An 18,906-nucleotide genomic window follows, 5' to 3' on the forward strand; every position below is an offset into this window, starting at 1 on the left:
TTCAGGGAAAAAGCTAAAAATCATTTTAAACCTTCCTTCCACAAAACAGTATACTCAGTCATCTCTATCTGCTTGATCATGTGGAATTCAGCTTCACAAGTCTACAATACGGTTTTTGTTAAACAGCGTTTATGTAGACAGGCGAGAGAAAGAAACACTTGGTCTATGTAGAAGCAGCAGCAGACACGTTTTAACAGAAAAGGGAGAAGATACCACCGTGTGAATCTGGAAATTCTGTCGTCATCTTGTCCACACACACAGAAAACACCCAAGCACGTGCCTAGTGTCCAACAGGAGCACAGAAAGGACAGGGTTCCTCCAGTTGTTTAATGACCAGCCCCACTTGTCACCGCCACATAACAAAATCCGCACGGCAACTTCAGCACGTTTCATTCACGATTCCACGGAAATCAGGCTGAAGAACATACAGATGTTTTGCCCACATTTAAAAATCCAAGTGTGGGACTCATAGAAATAAAACACATTATGGGTTCACTTCACTTTTCCAAATTTTTACTTGGAGAAACCTATAAAGTTCTTGTCAGTTACATCCTTAAGTTTTTCACTAATTTTTAAATGCGAAGGTCAGGCAAGACTTGTAAAGAGGTACACACATACGGCCCGGCGTGGTGGCTCACACCTATAATCCCAGCACTTTGGGAGGCCGAGGTGGGCAGATCACGAGGTCAGGAAACCGAGACCATCCTGGCTAACACGGTGAAACCCCCTCTCTATTAAAAATACAAACAATTAGCCAGGCGTGGTGGCGGGTGCCTGTAGTTCCAGCTACTTGGGAGGCTGAGGCTGGAGAATTGCATGAACCCGGGAGGCAGAGCTTGCAGTGAGCTGAGATCTCACCACCGCACTCCAGCCTGGGTGACAGAGGGAAACTGTCTCAAAAAAAAAAAAAAAACAAAGGAGGTACACACATACATGCCATGTTCTTCTCTCAAAGAGACGGGCCCTTTTTTAAGATTCCAGAAGTAAATGTGGTTGTCATCCTGCTTTTGAGAGGATGGGCTGTGTTTTAAGCATGAACAGACTTTCCTGCATGCACCAAGGATGCACCATGGGGGCAGTGCTGCCGCCGCCTCCCCAGTCTCTGCTCAGGGTGGGGCAAGGGGAGCTCCGTTGTCTCCCGTATACACCGTCAACAGGCCAGGTGCTCAGGAGGCGGCTTCCAGGACTCGCTGTAGGCATTCGTCAGCAGGGCAGGCAGTGCCTCGTGCTGGTGGGCATCCAGCAGTAAGGGGGTCTTGCACTTCACTCCCTGGGCCCAGCCGCAGACAGAGGGGAAAGAGACACCTGTATCGTAACTCATGTGTATTTATAGACACACAGAGACTCTGCAGTGCAAGGTGCAGAACTAGAAGGAATCATGGAAATAAGAGGGAAGACATTTGGTTACGACTGGCAGAGCCACCTCAAGCCTCAGCACTTCCTGCCGGAGCCCTCACTGACCAGACTCCTCCAGGGTCACTGCCACTGCCTTGCCCAGCTCATGACAGGGCAGACAGTGACAGAGCCTCAGAACAACCTCCCACTCCTTCCTCACCAGCCCAGGGGATGAGCTGTTCATGAGTGTCCCAAAGCCTGAATGCGGGAACACAGAGGTGACTGAGCAGAAAGGGGGACAGCCACAATGGCCGCCGGTGTGCAGATATTGCGGGGCACCCCAGCAGCCCTTTCCGTCTTAAAGAGGATGGCCACGGGTGTGCTGATGCTCCCGCGTGACCCAGCCGTCCTCTCCACCTTATAGGGGAATGGCCACGGGTGTGCGGATATTCCCGGGTGCCCCAGAGCCCTTTTCACCTTAAGGAGATTTTCATAGTCTCATATCAGTCTCCAAACTATTCAGTGAGGTTGGAGGAGTATCACTGTGGACCAACACTGATTGGCACCAAGTAAGGGCGATTTTATAACCATGTCTCAACCATGAAACAATCAGGTCTTTGGCCATCTGGTCTAAGCTTTTTCTGTAACAAAGTTGGATAATTTAGTTGAACTTTGATTTTCCAAAGCTTGTTACAGAAACCACATCTTCCTAGGTGTGGCTCTGTGGTGTCACGTGCACACTTCAGTAGCCAGGCTTGCCAAGACTCACGGCACGTTACATGTTCACCTGAGAAGGCTGCTGAATCATTGAGGGCTCTGGCGTGCTCTGAAATGAATTTGCCACTTCAGCCTACACTCTACTCCCTTGCTTGGTTAAAGAAACCCAAAAAGCAGAATTTGTTTTGGCCAATCGCCTGCTGACCCAACTGCAGAGGTTTTAATTAGAGTACTTTCATTGCATCATAGAAAGCAAAGTCATATAGATCAATTCATTATTACCACTCCAAAGGTTTAGTAAATCTCCAGATAATCAGGCAAACATTTTAAGAAGCTACATTAAGGTTTACAATACTCAAATTTTAAAACTACATCCATGCTTTAAAAAACCACCATTCCCATTTTAGATGGCCAAATGCATATGAGAAAGAAAGAAACGTGCTGAGCGCATTTTTTGGGTAATCTTATGGAGAAACTGCCACTTTAAAAATGGCTCTAGTTCCTGGCTCCAGATGGGTGTGGTGGGTTGCCTCACTCAATTTCAACTCCACCTGAAGCTGGGACACTAGAAATCCATTCCCACACTCCAGGGCACCAGAAATCCCACTTCTGGAAACAGCCAGGAATGCAGACCTGTAGCAGAGAATTCTTTCCTGCCCACCCTAACTGTCCTCCGTGGAAGGCGACAGTCAAAGACAAGTCCACCCCCCTAGTCGCAACTGCACCACGAAGAACCATTTCAAGGTGGGAAGTGATTGATCAGTGGGAACAGGCAGTTTAGCTAATCACTTATAAGGCTGAGAAGTGGGGTTTGAAGGCCTGTATCTGGTCTTGTCCTCGGTAAATGGTCATCCGCCAGTCAGCCTAAGCCACATGGGAAGGGGCTTCTTGCAGTAAAAGTGGGGGCGCAGTTGTGGGGAGGGGGAATGTCTTAACAATCACTGTTTTACAGGATCACAGGGCTCAGGCAATGTTCAGTATTGTCACACACCAAGGTTTTTACAGTCTGAAGAAAACTACAGTCCTAAGGTGTCAGTTCTCAAAGCCCTTAAGTTCCTCCTGCAAAGATTCCCAGAGTCTCCACTTCTTGCACCGAACCCCAACTTGCACAGGCACCTGCGTCTTCCTCCTGCAGCAAATGCAGATAAGAAGCTGTGGCTCTGCTGCAGTAATGATGCCATGCAGCCCTAACACCACAGCAGAGCAATGGCTCTGGCCTGAATGTCCCCAAAACCTCATGCTGAAACCATCTCCGACGGGATACATTAAGAGGTGGGGCCTTTGGGAAGTCCTGCTCTCAGGACTGGGGTTGGTGTCCTTGTTGGGAGGCCTAGAGGAGCCCTCCTGCTCCTCCACCACGTGAGTTCTGACGAGACGACCGCTGCCACGCAACACCTGTTGAGATGCTGCCGTCTGTGAGCCACAGGCCCTGGGGCACCAGATGTGCAGGTGCCTTGACCTTGGACTGCCTTGACCTTGGACTTTCCAGCTTCCAGAGCTGTGAGCAATAAATGTCTCTTTACAAATCACCCAATCGACAGCAGCCGGACAGAGACAGTAATGTCACAACATGAGTCACTTTCTCAGTGGGCCAGAGGACTCCCCATGAGCCACCACTGTAAAGCAAGAACTCCCTGGAGGATGGAAAGGGGTTCACAAGGAATTCTACCCAGCACCAGGGTGTCTGTCCTTTCTTGCAGGAAGACAGCTGAGCCATGGCAGGAAACTACAGGGTGGGTGGGGCTGGACAGTAATGTGTCACCTGCTCATCTAAGCCTCAGTCTCCTGCCTCTCATCACGACAGTGGGGGTAACACCCCCTCACCTGAGCTGTTGGGGGAGGTAAGAGTGCTGGGTGGTTAACAATTGTTAGTTCCACAGAAATAAGGCAAAGAATCTGCCCCATGTCTTATAAAACCAAATCAGCCCAGGAATTCCACATCACTACTAATTTGCATGGGAAAATGCCAGATTCTCCTAAGTTCTGGCATGTCATTTGTATTAATAAAGTTTGCAGAGTTTTCACATACTAAGTATATAAAACAGGAAAATAAATCATGCAATTTGGAGGCTGAAGCAGGAGACTCACTTGAGCACAGGCGGCGGAGGTTGCAGTGAGCCGAGGCCTCGCCACTGTACTCCAGTCTAGGTGACAGAACGAGACTCCATCTCAAAAAAAAAAAAAAAAAAAAGATTTTGCTGCTTCATACTAGTAAAGTGGGCAGACTCTACATGCCAACTCTTATTCAAAGGTCGCCTAACACTGACTCAGGAACTCTGGCCCTGATGTGCTTGGAGTTTTAATCCTAACAGTGTTAAAGACCACTCCCCCAGGAGCTCTGAACAAGTACTCCAGGTATACGCTGAACAAGACCACACACTCTGACCGAAATCTAACTTCCCAGACCCAAACTACAGAACCACAGAAGACGCTGCTTCTGTCCAACTTTGTGTTCTGCCATCGTTTGTGTCCATTATTTCCTACAAACCATCTCATTAGAATTTAGGGCACACAAAAGGCCAATACAACAGGGTTACTTTTCAAAGGTTTGGAGGTGAAGAACAGATACAATGCATTAGCTTCCTATTGCTGCTGCAACAAACTACCACAAATGCAAACCTCCTCTCAGCCCTGGAAGTCAGGAGTCCCAGGCCTGAAGTCAAGGGGTCAGTAGCTTGTATTCCTGCCTGGAGTCTCCCAATTCATAGAAGCCACCATGCAGCTTGGCTCACAGCCCCACACCCCTCCTACCACTGCCCCGGCCTCAGCCCTGCACCCCTCCGGACCCTGCCCCTGCCCCACACTCGCCCTCACCCCCACAGCCCTCTGGCCTCTATCTCGTCCTCAGGTCTCCTCCTCTGAGGCAGACCCTCGTACTGCCTTCTCAAAAGGCACATGTGAAGACACTGGACCCACCTGGACAACCCAGGGTCCTCCCCCATCTCACTGTCCGTTACACTCACATCTGCAAAGCCTCTTTTGCCATGGAAACTTCATTATACTAACAATCATTTAACAAGTCCATTCTAATGATGTGAAAATTGGCATTGTTTTCCTCCTAATGAACAGATCAGTCACCCTTGTAACCTATAAATATTTGACTATTAAATATACAATACTGTAGGAGACAGAGATGAGGAAGACGGTTCCTCCCTGAAAGACGACTCGACCCTAGACAGAGGGATAAACATTCTGAACAGAATCAACATAACTCAACATTTGAGTCGGAGAGGTCAAGCAATAAGACGTTCAAAGAAGCAACCAGAAAGTATGTACTGTGCCTGTAGTTCACATCTGCGCCTGGCGTCATGAGCACGAGCATGCGGACACGCACACAGGGCCCAAGTGTAAGATCAAATATAAGGAGCTTCCCACTGTAGTATTTAACTAGATCTTATGACAAAATAGCCTCCTGATTTTTATCCAAAAAGTTCTCTGTAATTAAGGAAATTAATTTTCCCCTAAAAGGCATTTCTCTAGCTATCATTCCATATAAACTAAATGGGCATATTAAAGAAAAAAGACAAATGTTTGACTTCGGGGGTTTGCCTACGACTTGAATAAGCATGATTTTCTTCTGGCCAAGCAGGGAGCAGCTGGACCAGACTGGAGGGAAGGAAGAACAAATTTCCACTCTGACCTCAGTTGGGCACCAGAGTCTTCCCTGTCAGAATGTGGGTGTGGTGCTTCCCACACACCAGCCTCTGAGGAAACTCAGCCCAAGGGTGTGGGAAAAGGCTGTCTACTTCTGAAAAATCTACAAAGTGCAGACACATCAAAAGCTTCAGAAGACTGTAAGCGGCCAAGGAGACCACTACACCCTTGGAGTTTACAGAAAATGGTCAGCATCACACGTGCCTGAGGTCCAGGGTCAGCTCCCGGCTGCCGCGACGCCGTGAACGCAGCCCTGGCTTCCCCTCTGATGCAGAGAGCTGGTCACTCTGCCGGCAGCACTCAGAGCTCAGAACATTCTAGAGGAAAGCAACGTGTTCCTTTGAAAATGGGGAACCGGGGCAGCACAACTGAAGCTCTACGACTGTCTCAACTACTGGGTTTCGGGGTAGCATTAGGAAATCGTGAGAATCCAAATCTCAATTTCATACAGATTCCAGATTCACTGCAGGTTCCAGAATTTCCTGAGACATTCTTCCAGTTTATCACTCAGGATTCCCTTGCCAAAGCTAATAAAGTCTACATTCCTTACGGAAAACCCACCATAAGCACCACCACAAATAAGATCAACTGACTGACGCCCGCCCTTCGCACCAAACACAGAAACTGTTACTCACACAAGACTGTGCTGGAGGCAACTCTCAGCTGAAGCCGAATCCGTGAGACTTCATTATCCCCCATTTTGGATCGAGTGTGAAGACTGTCAGCAAACCAGGGCCCCAGTGTAAAGCAGAGAACAGATCCTCTGATGCCTGCCTGAACATTTCCTTCCCACCTCTGTCTTGGATATTGAACACCCTCAGAGCTACTGAGTCACCCACATTTGCAGGTCATTTATCCAGCCACCAGGATAACACAATTATGCGATAAAAATGCCTTCTCAGGGCTTTGTCATACTCAACAAAGAAGCTCAGAAGGCTAGGTAAGCGCAAGAAAGGGGGAAGCGTCCTCCAAACAGACAAAAACCAAGGAAAACCGTGCAGAGACTCGAGAGAGAGAGCAGAAACACAGCCCGCTGTAGCCTTTCAGGTCCTGCTGGCCACAGCCCTGCGTTTGGTGGCACCATTTCCACAGATGCATCCTGCTGGGCCCACTTGAAGGTCCCGCTTGCGAGACACTCACCCCCACTTCCAGCTCCTGCAAGACCCGCTGCAGCCCCACTCCATCCTGGGGGCCGACTGTGCAAGTCTTCCCGGCGAGACCCCTCAGAGCCTACTCAGTGTCTGAGACTGGGAAGCACCAAGGATCCAGAAAGGCACAATCCCGTTCTCCTCGTGCTGCTTTCTGGGTTCCAAGTTGTCTAACGAGTCCTGCATAAACCCCGGGCTGGGGAGCCAGCCAGGGCCCAGCAGCACCCAGCTCATGCGCTCCACTCACCCCACAGAGGCCCCAGCACGCTCTGTCCGCGGGGCAAGACACCAGAAACAGCCACAGTTCAGGGTTCTGCCACCCGCCCCGCTGCCGTCATTACCTCCTGGGATCTGAATTCTCATTGGTTGGAAAGGTGATCCCACAGCTCCGCTGCCTTAATTACCTGCTGGGATCTGAAATTGTATTGGTTGGAAAGGGGATCTCATTGCTCAAGCACTCCCTGCTGCCTCCTTGCAAACAACATAAAAAATCCAAAACCCCTTGTAAAGAACGTTTACTATAACCTCAAAACAAGACACATCCCGAGACCAAGGAAGATACACACGCACATCTGACAGCTGGTGGACGTCAGTGACCGACGCCACGGCTTCCGTGTGGCGTGTGAAGCAGGAGGCCTGTCACGGTGACTCAGGCTGGGGTCTGAATGGGGGTCTTCCAAGCAACTAGGCAACCAGGACGCACACCCCAAAACCCAAGTCCCCGCACTCATGTACCTGGCAGAAATGCTGCGTGGCCATCGACACCAGTTGTGAACCAAGACCGATCTGTGTCCTGTGGCCCTCACAACGTCCGTACATGCCTGGGCCCAGCAGAGGCCCGCACGGCACCCTGCTCGCCTCCAGTGGGGCTCTCTCCTGCCAAAGGGGATGGCCCTGAAGTCCATTGAGATTTCCAAAGCTCTACAAAGTCGTGCTTCCTCCTGCTTGTTCAGAAGGCCTAAAGCCCTGAAGACACCAGTGAGAATTGACCTAGCCTCTTAAGGCAGCTCAAATACCTAAACACAGGAACGCTGGACCTCTCTGCCCTCGAGAGCAGCCGATAACACACTGGGCTAAGCAGAAGGTACAGATGTCACATCCAGAAGCCAGTGGCGCTCAAGATTGCATTCCAGGAGCCGCCCATGTGAGTCCCTCCAAGGCTTCCAAGTCCCACTTGATTGTTTTCATCGTATCTCTATAACATCAGAGACATTATATCTCACGGTATCTATGAGATCGTCTCCACTTTTATGAGCACATATGCTCCCTGACTTACCATGGGATGAAACTCTTCCAATAAACCCAGCGTAAGCTGAAAATATCCTAAATAGAAAGTGCATTTGACATCATAGTTTCAACTTACAACGGGTTCATCCAGAGGCAGCCCATCTTGGGCCAAACAATGCACTGAGTGTGACTAGTTCACACCATCACAAGGTTGAAAAAAAAAATCAGATATGTAACAATTGGGAGCCAGGGACCATCTGTATTGGGTCTCCTGTCTTCAGAGACAACAGAAACCTCTTCTTAGACAAGAATCACAATTTATAATCCTCAAAATGTTAAACTTAGTTTAACAATCTAGACGTTCAAACAAAGCCAAAGTAGGCCCACAAGGCCGTTTGTGCCCTTCACTAAGACGCACGACTCTGTAATAACCCTCACCACAGCCCCTCAGGGTGGGTCCCAGAGGCAGTTGAGGCTTGTGGCTACGGACACTAACGAAACCAAAATCAGAGTACGCAGGTGCAGTCAAGTCATATGACTTCTCCACTAGCATATGCACAAATGTTCATCAGCAAATCTCATCTTCGCTTTACCTCCCTCCCATGACCTAAAAAGGAGTCCACCACACACACACCTCACTTCAAAAACATAATTAGTACTTGCATTCAATTCTGAGCATTCGGAATAGACCTAATGGGTGATTAAATCTCTCCTCCAACCCATTGCTTAGTCTTCTTAGAGGATGAAGGATTTTGCATAACACAAGTCAACATATAAAACATCTGCTATAGAAACAGACTTTCAAGTGGTCCTCATTAGAGTGATTCAACTAATATACAAAGGACCCAACACACAGCAGTGTATATTAGAAGAATGATTAATTTGTTCCCCTAAAAATCCTAATATCTACACAGAAAAAATACCCAATACACATTTTATCATTCTTTACCAGTATAGTCATACAAAGGAGTATCACAAAAGCAAAAGAACAGATTTGGTTTGACTCACAGTTCTAAGTTTAATATAAAATTGCTAAAACCACCAAGACAAACATGACTATGAAATATTTAACGATCTTCACCTAAATTCAAGTCACCATTCAACCACCAATACCTCTGCTCTCCTTACGGGAACTTTCCAAAAGTAAATTCTGGAATTAACAGGACAAAATTTTCTGGTGATAGAAATTAGGAAGAAATTGGTTGAAGGCCGTTCCTTGGCTGTCAAACTTTTTCTCAATAATATTTTGTAAAATAAAAGCGTCAAACAGATCTTTACATTAACTTACAATCTATCAAGCAATACTGGAGCAAGCTTTAAATATTAGCCACATTCTGTCAGGGCTGACTAACATTAAATCAGTATCAGTCTCATGTCTTGTAGGATCCACAGCTCATCTTCTTAAAACCACTTAAGATTTCATAATTAACTCAATTAAACAATGTAAGTCATCTCCTTGATCTTTGACATGAAGGGGTCATTTTCCCCCAAAATAGTACCTCTTTCCTTGACATGATTTAATCTGTGGTTAGAGTATTTAAGAGGATTTCTTCCCTTCTTAGAAAATAAAATATACACCTTTCCAATATGAAAAACTCTAACTGATAATGCCATAGCTTACCCAGGTCAAAAGCATTTTTTTTTTTTTTTTTTTTTGAGACGGAGTCTCGCTCTGTCGCCCAGCTCAGGCTGGAGTGCAGTGGCGCGATCTCGGCTCACTGCAAGCTCCGCCTCCTGGGTTCACGCCATTCTCCTGCCTCAGCCTCCCGAGTAGCTGGGACTACAGGCGCCCACAACAGCGCCCGGCTAATTTTTTGTATTTTTAGTAGAGACAGGGTTTCACCGTGGTCTCGATCTCCTGACCTTGTGATCCGCCCGCCTCGGCCTCCCAAAGTGCTGGGATTACAGGCGTGAGCCACCGCGTGTTAAAAAAAGAACCTAACTGCATCTTTGGACCTTATGTGAGGTAGTGTCCAGGGTCACTGGGACCCCTACTTGGCCAGTGTAGCTGGGTACCAATTAAAGACAGAAACCCAAGCATTCACTCAAAGCCCCTTCCCAGCTGTTCATCCTAGTGGAAGAAGCCATGAGTACAAACGAATGCGGCATTCTACGGAGGGCTTTGGGGATAGGCTGCTTGAGAACATCAAAGTGGCTCACGTCCCCCGAGTATAAAGCCAGTGACTGCTCTCAGCTTCCATCCACAGTAGCCAAAGTCTGGAATCACCTGAGTGCCCGCCAACAGGGGATGAAGGGAACGTGGCCCGAACACACACAGGAGCAATACTCCACCACACAGCGGAGAGCCCTGTCATCCGCGGCAGCATGGATGGAGTTGGAGGACATTACGTTAAGCAAACGAGTCAAGCAAGGAAACGGCGCATAAGCAGGAGCTGAGAGCAGATCTCATGGAGGCCAAAAGTAGGTGGTCAACAGGGCCCAGCAGAGCCCACTCATAAGCAGGATGGGCAGAGGCTGGTAATGTGCACAAACACACAGCCTAATGGGAACACGAGACCTACTATTGATAAATCAGCAGGGGGATGGCAGTGGGTCATCTACTGTGTATTTCAAAACAGCTAGGAGAGAATAACTTAACATAACCAGCACAAGGAAAAGAAACTATTTAAAGTGAAAGACATCCCAAGTACACAGATTTCATCAATATAGGGGTGAATCAAGGTATCACATGCACTCTGAAAATATGTACGTATATTATGTATCAACAGAAACAAAAACCAATGACAGAACCATTTGCGAAGCACGTGCAGGAGAAGAATGGGAAGCCTGACATTGTGTGGCTGTGTGTCCCCACCCAAATCTCATGCTGAACTCTAACCCTATGTTGGAGGTGAGCCCTGGTGGGAGGTGATTGACTCATGGGGGTGGTTTCTAATGGTTTAGCACAATCCCCCAAGCGCTGTCCTCATGATAGTTCTCCTGAGATCTGGTTGTTTGGAGGTGCATGGCACCTTCCCATTCACTCTCTCTCCCCTTCCAGCCATGTGAAGACATGCCGGCCTCCCCTTCACCTTCCACTCTGATTGTAAGTTTCCCCAGATGTAGAAGCCTGTACAACCCACAGAACTGTATGCCGATTAAACATTTTTTTTCCTTATTACCCAGCCTCAGATAGTTCTTTATAGCAGTGGAACAACAGTACAGTCCTCAGGACCAGCAATGTTTTCCTTCTACCCAGCGGCCAACAAGGTCCTACACCGTAGCTGGTTTTCCAAAGCTTTGCCAGAATGCTGAAGCTGTTTTGGGGATACTAACTTTCCCCATCTCTGGCAAACCAGATGGGGCATCCTATTGGCCTCTTACCACCTTTCTCAGAGAAACCCCACCTCTGAAACAGCCTCCACCAGGGGCCTCCTTCAGCAGCAACAAAGCTGAGTGTTCCTTGCACTTCCCTTCTTCTGAACAAGTAAACATCTTAAGCTTGTTTTTCCATCTTCCCAGCTCATTGAAAAAAATATCTTATGCTTTCTATTTTCCTAACACACACACATGGAAGAGAAGTGCCGTGAGGGCAGGGGCTCTTGTTTTCCCGGATCTGAGCCTGGCCCTCAAACACTAGCCGAATACTAACACGATATCCAGAGGCAGAAATGCAAATATCCATATGACTTCAAATACCCTAAGGACCTAACAGGCCGAGTGGCCCATGTAACTATGGTGTGCTGGGCCATTCAACTGGTGTCCAAATCCCTGTCCAAGTGAGCTCTTTAATTTCGAGACTTTTCAGACAGCTGTTTTGTTGTTGTTGTTGTTCTGTTTTGTTTTTATTAAAGGGATATGTTACAATTATAATCAAGAATATCCCAGGCCGAGTGTGGTGGCTCTTGCCTGTAATCCCAGCACTTTGGGAGGCCAAGGTGAGCGAATCACCTGAGGTCAGGAGTTCAAGACCAGCCTGGCCAACATGTTGAAACCCCGTCTCTACTAATACAAAAATGAACCAGCCATGGTGGCAGGCACTTATAATCCCAGCTACTCAGGAGGCTGAGGCAGGAGAATGGCGTGAACCAAGAGGTGAGGCTGCAGTGAGCCAAGATCGTGCCACTGCATTCCAGCCTGGGCAACACAGCAAGACTGTCTCAAAAAAATAAAAATAAACCAATACTCCCAGTTAGTTCTTCACCAATGTCAGATACATCAGTTTCAAGAAAAATATGAAAGCATGTTTTTATATTTCAGTGTTGAATTTAACCATATCTTTTAACCATACCTTTTAAGAAGATATGAAGATAGAACTTCCTCAAGGATTGGGGGAGAGAAAAGCAGTTAAGAAAATCTTAAAACCTCAGGAGAAAAACAAGTATGGGTTAAGACCTCAAGGCAAAACTTTTTCTTTGCACTTTGATTTCAAAAGAACAGAGATGCCCAAATTATGAACTCTCCCATCTGCATTTTATATTCGTCTGTGTCCTTTGAAAGGCTGGAGATGGGATCCCAGGTATTTACTTGGGATGCCAGAAGAGATGCAGCTTCACCCCCCCGACCTCCATGGTTTGCTTAGCCCCTTCACCAGTGGATCTCACCAACAGATGACACATCCACGCCTCATCCATGGCAGCACAGAAAACCACTTGGAAGACAGCCACTCCCACCAAGCTTCCTGACTTTGGTGTTTAAAATCTGCATCATTTAAAATCTGCATCTCATACGTGAGATTACACTCCTCCGAACAACGACATTGCCACTGTCATTTCACCCAAAAGGGCTTTAGGAAGTGACACGCGGTCCAGACGCCAGAGGTCGCCGGCCGCCTTACTCTAGCCTAATTCCTTTGTGCCTGTATGGAGGCTTCACAGATACAGCCCATTAATGACTGTATGAGAAGCTCAGGGCATAGACGAACTCAGTGCTGAATTTTTTCCATTTATCACCCTTTGTTTTGTCCAGAAGACAGCTGAGAAAGGCGGGGGCAGATCATCTCCTCGAGTGTAATGACTCTAGCCACTTCTCTTCACCCCAGGTCACCACTCAGTCAACACCCTTTTGAGAAACCAAAGCAATTCTGTTCCCTTCACTCTGGGTTCCAAGCACTAAATTCCTCCGTTTTATCAATTAGATTATCAAGCAGCCGTTTGTAATCTGGACTGCAATCTGATACGAAATTTAAAGCTAATTTAAGTTGCGGTAATAGCTCCTATTCACATTATAGATAAGGCATGAATGAAAACTTTAATCTGTTCATAGGACCAACTTTGTAAACAAACCAATTATTCAAGCAATGATTGTCTTCAGTTAGATGCAAATTACTTTGCTCATAAAAGATTTTCCAGTAGGAATTTTTAAATCCATGGTCTGTCTTTTCTGAGCCTGTCTCTGCACCTTCCCCTGAGTGCACAGCAGGACTTCTCAGGGCATCCCATCAGCAGACCCACTGAAGAGAATAAGCCCGCAGCCCGCAGCCCCCAGCCCCCAGCCCAGGAATCAAGTCCGAGCCCCAGCAGCCCCTCGTCCAGCCGGGGCTTCCTCACCAGCACAGCACCCAGAGGTCTTCCAGGTTTAATGCCACGTGTGCGTGGAAAGTAGAGTGCTGGAAGGAACACAATAGACATTCAACAATGCAAATTCCCCCCTGGAACAGCCCAGCAATCCTCTACCTTCCCCAAAGTACCCATGCTAGGCAGGCGTAGAGTCCAATGGGGGTGCCTAGGAATCGGCATTTAACACTATTCTGATGAATAAAAGTTTGAGAGGTCGGTCAGCGAGAGGCTGTCGTGGCCTCCACTCATTTGCAGGCTCTGAAGAGACACAGATTCAGGTAACAGGCCAGACAGGACAGGACAAGGATGGGGAGGTGGAGGGCAAATTCCACGGACAACCATCCGCCCCGTCATCCCCACTGAGACTCCGTGATTTAAAGAGAGGCAAAGCCAGGGAGAAAAGATGCCCGCACCACACGAGCGACTGAGATTTCACCTAAAGCACGCAGCATGTGGCTGAGGGCCAAGGTTGGGCAAGCCAGGAGCACAGAACGGGGTTCACTGGCCCAGAGGTGTCTCCCACACCCACACCCCGTGCAGACCTCCCAAGCACTGCCTGTGTCTCCTGCCTGGTTTAGTTCCTCCCCGCCTTCTACTGTGTTGGTTTCTCAGCCGCCACCCACCACCACACAACCCTCTCTACAAGCTTGGTGGACTGAAAAGAGCGGGGGCGGGTAAGATCTGGGCTCTGGGGCCAACGTCCTGCCTGAGACATTACTTCCAACCCACCTAGCTGTGATGTGAGCCCCCGAGATTTCTCAAATGTGAGATGGGAAGGTAACTGAACCCACTCACCAGGACGGCTGTGCAGACTGAGATTACATATAGCCACACCTCGGCATCCACCACACGTGGGACCCCAGTCGTGTTGCCCCTGATGGGAATCCCTCTATGCCCCTTCTGCTACCACAGCCAACTCCCAGCAGTAGCTGTGGAGGGTGCATCCTCTATTCCCACTCCACTCACCTCCCATCGCTCCACGCAGTGACCTGCCACGCAGCGGCCACCAGCAAATCCGGCCCCACTAGATAACCGACCACCAGCCCCCCCTCACTTTGGGGCGTCTTCCACTTGCAGTTCCGAAGCAGGCCGAGAAACCGCCCTCAAGGGCAGTCACCTGTTCCTTAGTGCATGTAATGACATGCCACACAGGACCACCAGCAAACCCAGCTCCACCATCCAGGCTCCTGTGGATTAACCAAACCCCCACCCCCCACCTTGGAGCGTCTTCCACTTGCGGTTCTGAAGGGGGCCGAGAAACCGCTCTCAAGGGCACTCACCTGTTTCTTATTGCACGTAATGACCTGCCAAGCAGGGCCACCAGCAAACCCAGCTTCACCGTCCAGGTTCTGGTGGGTAACTGCCCCCGTCCCCCGCTTCCTCCTGGGGTGTCTGGGAGGCTCAGAAACCGCCCTCCACGGGCACTCATCTGTTCCTTATTGCACTAATACCTCATTTACAGAAATCCACTTTGACTTTCCAGCACTGCACTTGTGACAATTTAACAATCCTGCTTGCAAGCTACAAGAGCTTGAGGTCACGTCCACCTCACCAGTATCCCAGAGACCCAGCACTATCCCACTGTGTTTAAAATTCCAAAATACTCCTTCAAAATGCTACTGGCATTTGCTTTGCACATAAAATGTTAAAAACCTTCAAGTGAAACAAATATCTTCAACAGTTTGATACAACGACATGTGAGTTACACATCTGCCAAGTTGTAAAGCCTCATGCATTTATAACATTTTAGGTACGGTCAAATGGTTCATTAATATAAATTATGAGAATCTCTAAGAAACAGGTTTTTTCTGGCATTAGATGACCAAAGGAAAACTGGGTTCTGGCTGGCTTGCGGGCCTGTAGAGACAGACAGATCTGCTGACACAACCAAGCTCCTTCCCACTGATGTGGCCTCATGCCAGGCCCCTCACCCGGATGCCTGCAGGCCCCTGGAGGAGCAAGCTGACCTGTCCACATTTCTCAAATGCACAGCTGTTGCTCACACTGCAGATAGAGTTCAAGGCACGAGCAGGCCGCCACGCTAAAAATACCACGCAGCGTCCACGCCAGGTGACGGTGGTTTTCACTCCATCCCAAAGCCCCAGGTATGAGTTTACAGCCATGATTACCACATGGATTTTTGGACCCTCAAGACATACTTTGTTTCCTTTTATGCAACAAAGTTAAAAGACTATCACTCAGATATAGGCTCTGAAACTGTGGAATAATTGTTTGGGAACAGAGCCTCTGCCAGATCAGGATTAGCACTTGGGACAACACCCCGTGACCTCGGTCCAAACCCATCCAGACCAGAAGCCTCCCGCACTGTAATTTCTGTGGATTTCTGTAAACAAGGTATTACTGCAATAAGGAATAGATGAGTGCCCTTGGAGGGCAGTTTCTGAGCCTCCCAACCACACGGCCACGTTCAGGCTGAAGCCGCACCACCTCCAGAAACACTGTCCCTCGCCGAGGTGTGCCTGGCTTCTCCCTTTTTCCAAAACTTAACAAAACCTGAAAAGGACAGGTCTGTGTAGAAAAACACAAACTACTTGCGATTCCTCTTCCCAGTTCAGGCTGTAGGAAGCTCGTCTCGGCCCTCACCGTGTTCTGACTGTGGCTTGGTTCCCATAAGAAATAAAGTCAGAATTCTAGTCCCTGTCTCCTGGGCAGTGTGGCAGGCATACATACCTTCAGTTATATGAGGAAAGGCGTGGCGAGCCCCCTTCCTTCAGTAAAACTGCAGAGTTCCCAGAACCCCGATGCCATCCCCCTCACACCACTGTGAACACCTGGACAGAGCACATTTCAATGCGTGCACCTTTGTGGGCTAGTTTTCTATTTCTCCACTAAATCACCCCAAATTTAGCGCCCTAAACACTGACTTATTTTCTCACATTTCTGGAAGCTGGAGTCCAAAACAGGTCCCACCATCTAACGTCGAAGTGGCGGCAGGGCTGGCTCTGGGGAAGCCACCGTCTCCTTGCCTCCCGCAGCCTCTAGAGGCTTCTGCATCCCCTGGTCCATATGGCACCCCCTGTCTTCAGGACCCACAGCGGCTCTGACGGCCCCTCAACTGGAAGACGCAGAAACGTCAGGAGACCGGGATCTAGTGCTAGGGCCAAGCCTCCCCACCCTCCCAGCTCCTCACACACTCCCGTGTGAGCTAATATAGATTCCACTTTAACTAGTGTCACCTGTGTAAGGGGTAAGTGCCCAGCTGTGAACTGGTTAACCTCGCCCACACAAACCCCGAGAATAAACTCACAGGCCATGGACCACTCCACAAGCAATAAGTGACCACCTGCTCAGGGACCTCCATGCCCCAGCAGAGCCCTCCGGTACCTCCTTGTGAGCTCAGACTGGCGGCAGGGGTCTGCAGCGCCACAGGGCCCTGGATAAAAAAGACAGCTCCCATGTCGGGAGGCACCCGCCCGCGGTTGGGTTCCCAGTACTTTAATTGCCCAGGTGGACAAGCCGCGCCGCATGCAACCCCATCACCAGAATAACGGCTGCACGTGGCGAGTGCACGGGTGGCCACCACTCAGCCCAGCTGGCCGCGCTAAGCACATCACCACCGTGACGCCCAATCAGACTCAACTGCTGGAACAGTCCCGGCATCGGCCCCCAACAACATTCTGGATCACAATTCAGAGTAGTGATTGCGATCAGGGCCACACGTGGCTGAATGTTTTTACAGGAGGACGCCACAGCTGGACTGACGCCACAGCTGGATCTGGCTGGACTGAGAGCATTTCCCACTGGACATTCTTACAACACCATTTTATTTGCGCTTTATTAAACTTCTATGGCTTTTTTCTGCTTATCTACTTTATGGGAGTGTTTCTTGTTCTTATGACTGCGGTGATACTTCAAGCTACAACTATCAATGTGTAAATTAGTTTGGAAGTCGCCTTATCATTAAACATTTCACAAGCAAGCAGTCAGAGGCACCTAACCCGGAGGCCTCTTTTCTTCTCTGAGCCAAAGCTACCTTGGACTCAAAGAAAACGGCACATGGAGAGGGGCTGGATCTCCAGCACCCATTCCTAGGGAGCCTCCTGGGGAGAAGATATGGAGGGAGAAGCCCTGGGTTATGGCACTGTCGTACTAAAGAAAAGTCTATTTGGGTAATGTAAGCACCAGACTTAAGAGATTAAGCAAACCATGAAAAGAAACCACTAACCACAGCTTCTCCAAAACAGAACTAAACTCCCTTTAGTTTGAATTGGAAAAGCAGAAGTGATGATCAGGATACAAAAAAAAAAAAAAAAAAAAAAAAAAAGAAAAAAAGAAATGACACAGTATCTGAACACAGGAGAATAATCAAGGGCCACTGTCTCTTCCTGTGTCAGTGGGAGCCTCGCATCTAAGCTGGATTTAGAAGGTTGCTACTTTGGACTGAAAGGTATCCCCAACTCTAGTTTGTAAGCAAGTGGAGCAGAATGCTTCAATTATTTCAAGGTTTAGCGGTAAAGCTCTGCAACTCTCACAACCATTTTAATTGGTGTGAATTTTAAAGTGACTCAATCTGTTGGCTGGAGTATCTAACGGCTTAACCACGGGGTCACGTTGGAAAATTTTTCCAATTGCTTTTGTTTTTCCTACTGAAGATGCATTTGAACGTTCTTGTAGTTTGCAGTTGGCTGGTTCTGATGTTTGGTCCTGAGGAGGCCCAAGTATCCGTAGAGGAAGAATCTGAAACCTCAAGCCACTCGAGTGCTGTCTGGGCAGATGGAGACCCCAACCCGAGGGCCAATGACGGGCTCAGCATGGGCGCAGGGCCGCCCGATGCAACAGGCCACGTATTTGCCGGTTACAAAACATCATAAGCACACACCCCCAGGTGTGCACACACGCTCTGTACACATCTGTCCCTATCAACACCAGCACACACCCCCAGGTGTGCACACACGGTCTGTACACGCTCACGTCTGTCCATGCCAACAACAGCATACACCCCGAGGTGTGCACACACGCTCTGTACACATCTGTCCCTGCCAATGCCAGCACACATCCCCAAGGTGTGCACACACATTCCATACGCGCTCACATCTGTCCCTGCCAACGCCGGCATACACCGCCAAGGTGTGCACACACGCTCTGTACACACTCACATCCCTCCCTGCCAATATGAGTACACATTCCCAGGGATGCACACAGGTTCTGCACATACTCATGTCTGTCCCTGCAGCCTGAGTCAAACAGTCACAGAGAGGCAGAGGAGGAGGAAGAAGGATGCGATGGGCACTAAGGTCCTGGGCCAGTTCCCCTCCCTACCTCGGGAGAGACCCCTCATGTGATCCTGCCATCACTCACCCTTCCGC

The 18,906-nt window shown here is 48.8% G+C and overlaps 1 long non-coding RNA gene across 1 annotated transcript in view; it reads right to left on the reverse strand.

Annotated features, from left to right (window-relative positions):
- Nucleotides 1-18,326, reverse strand: part of LOC139361296 (uncharacterized) — a 29,449-nt gene extending 11,123 nt beyond the window's left edge. The window contains exon 1 of the long non-coding RNA XR_011618841.1: nt 16,477-18,326. This is a non-coding gene — a long non-coding RNA (uncharacterized lncRNA). The remainder of the gene's footprint in view (nt 1-16,476) is intronic.
- Nucleotides 18,327-18,906: the final 580 nt, after the last annotated feature.

This window comes from Macaca nemestrina, unplaced genomic scaffold (genome assembly GCF_043159975.1).
Source record: "Macaca nemestrina isolate mMacNem1 unplaced genomic scaffold, mMacNem.hap1 Scaffold_143, whole genome shotgun sequence".
Lineage (NCBI taxonomy): Eukaryota > Metazoa > Chordata > Mammalia > Primates > Cercopithecidae > Macaca > Macaca nemestrina.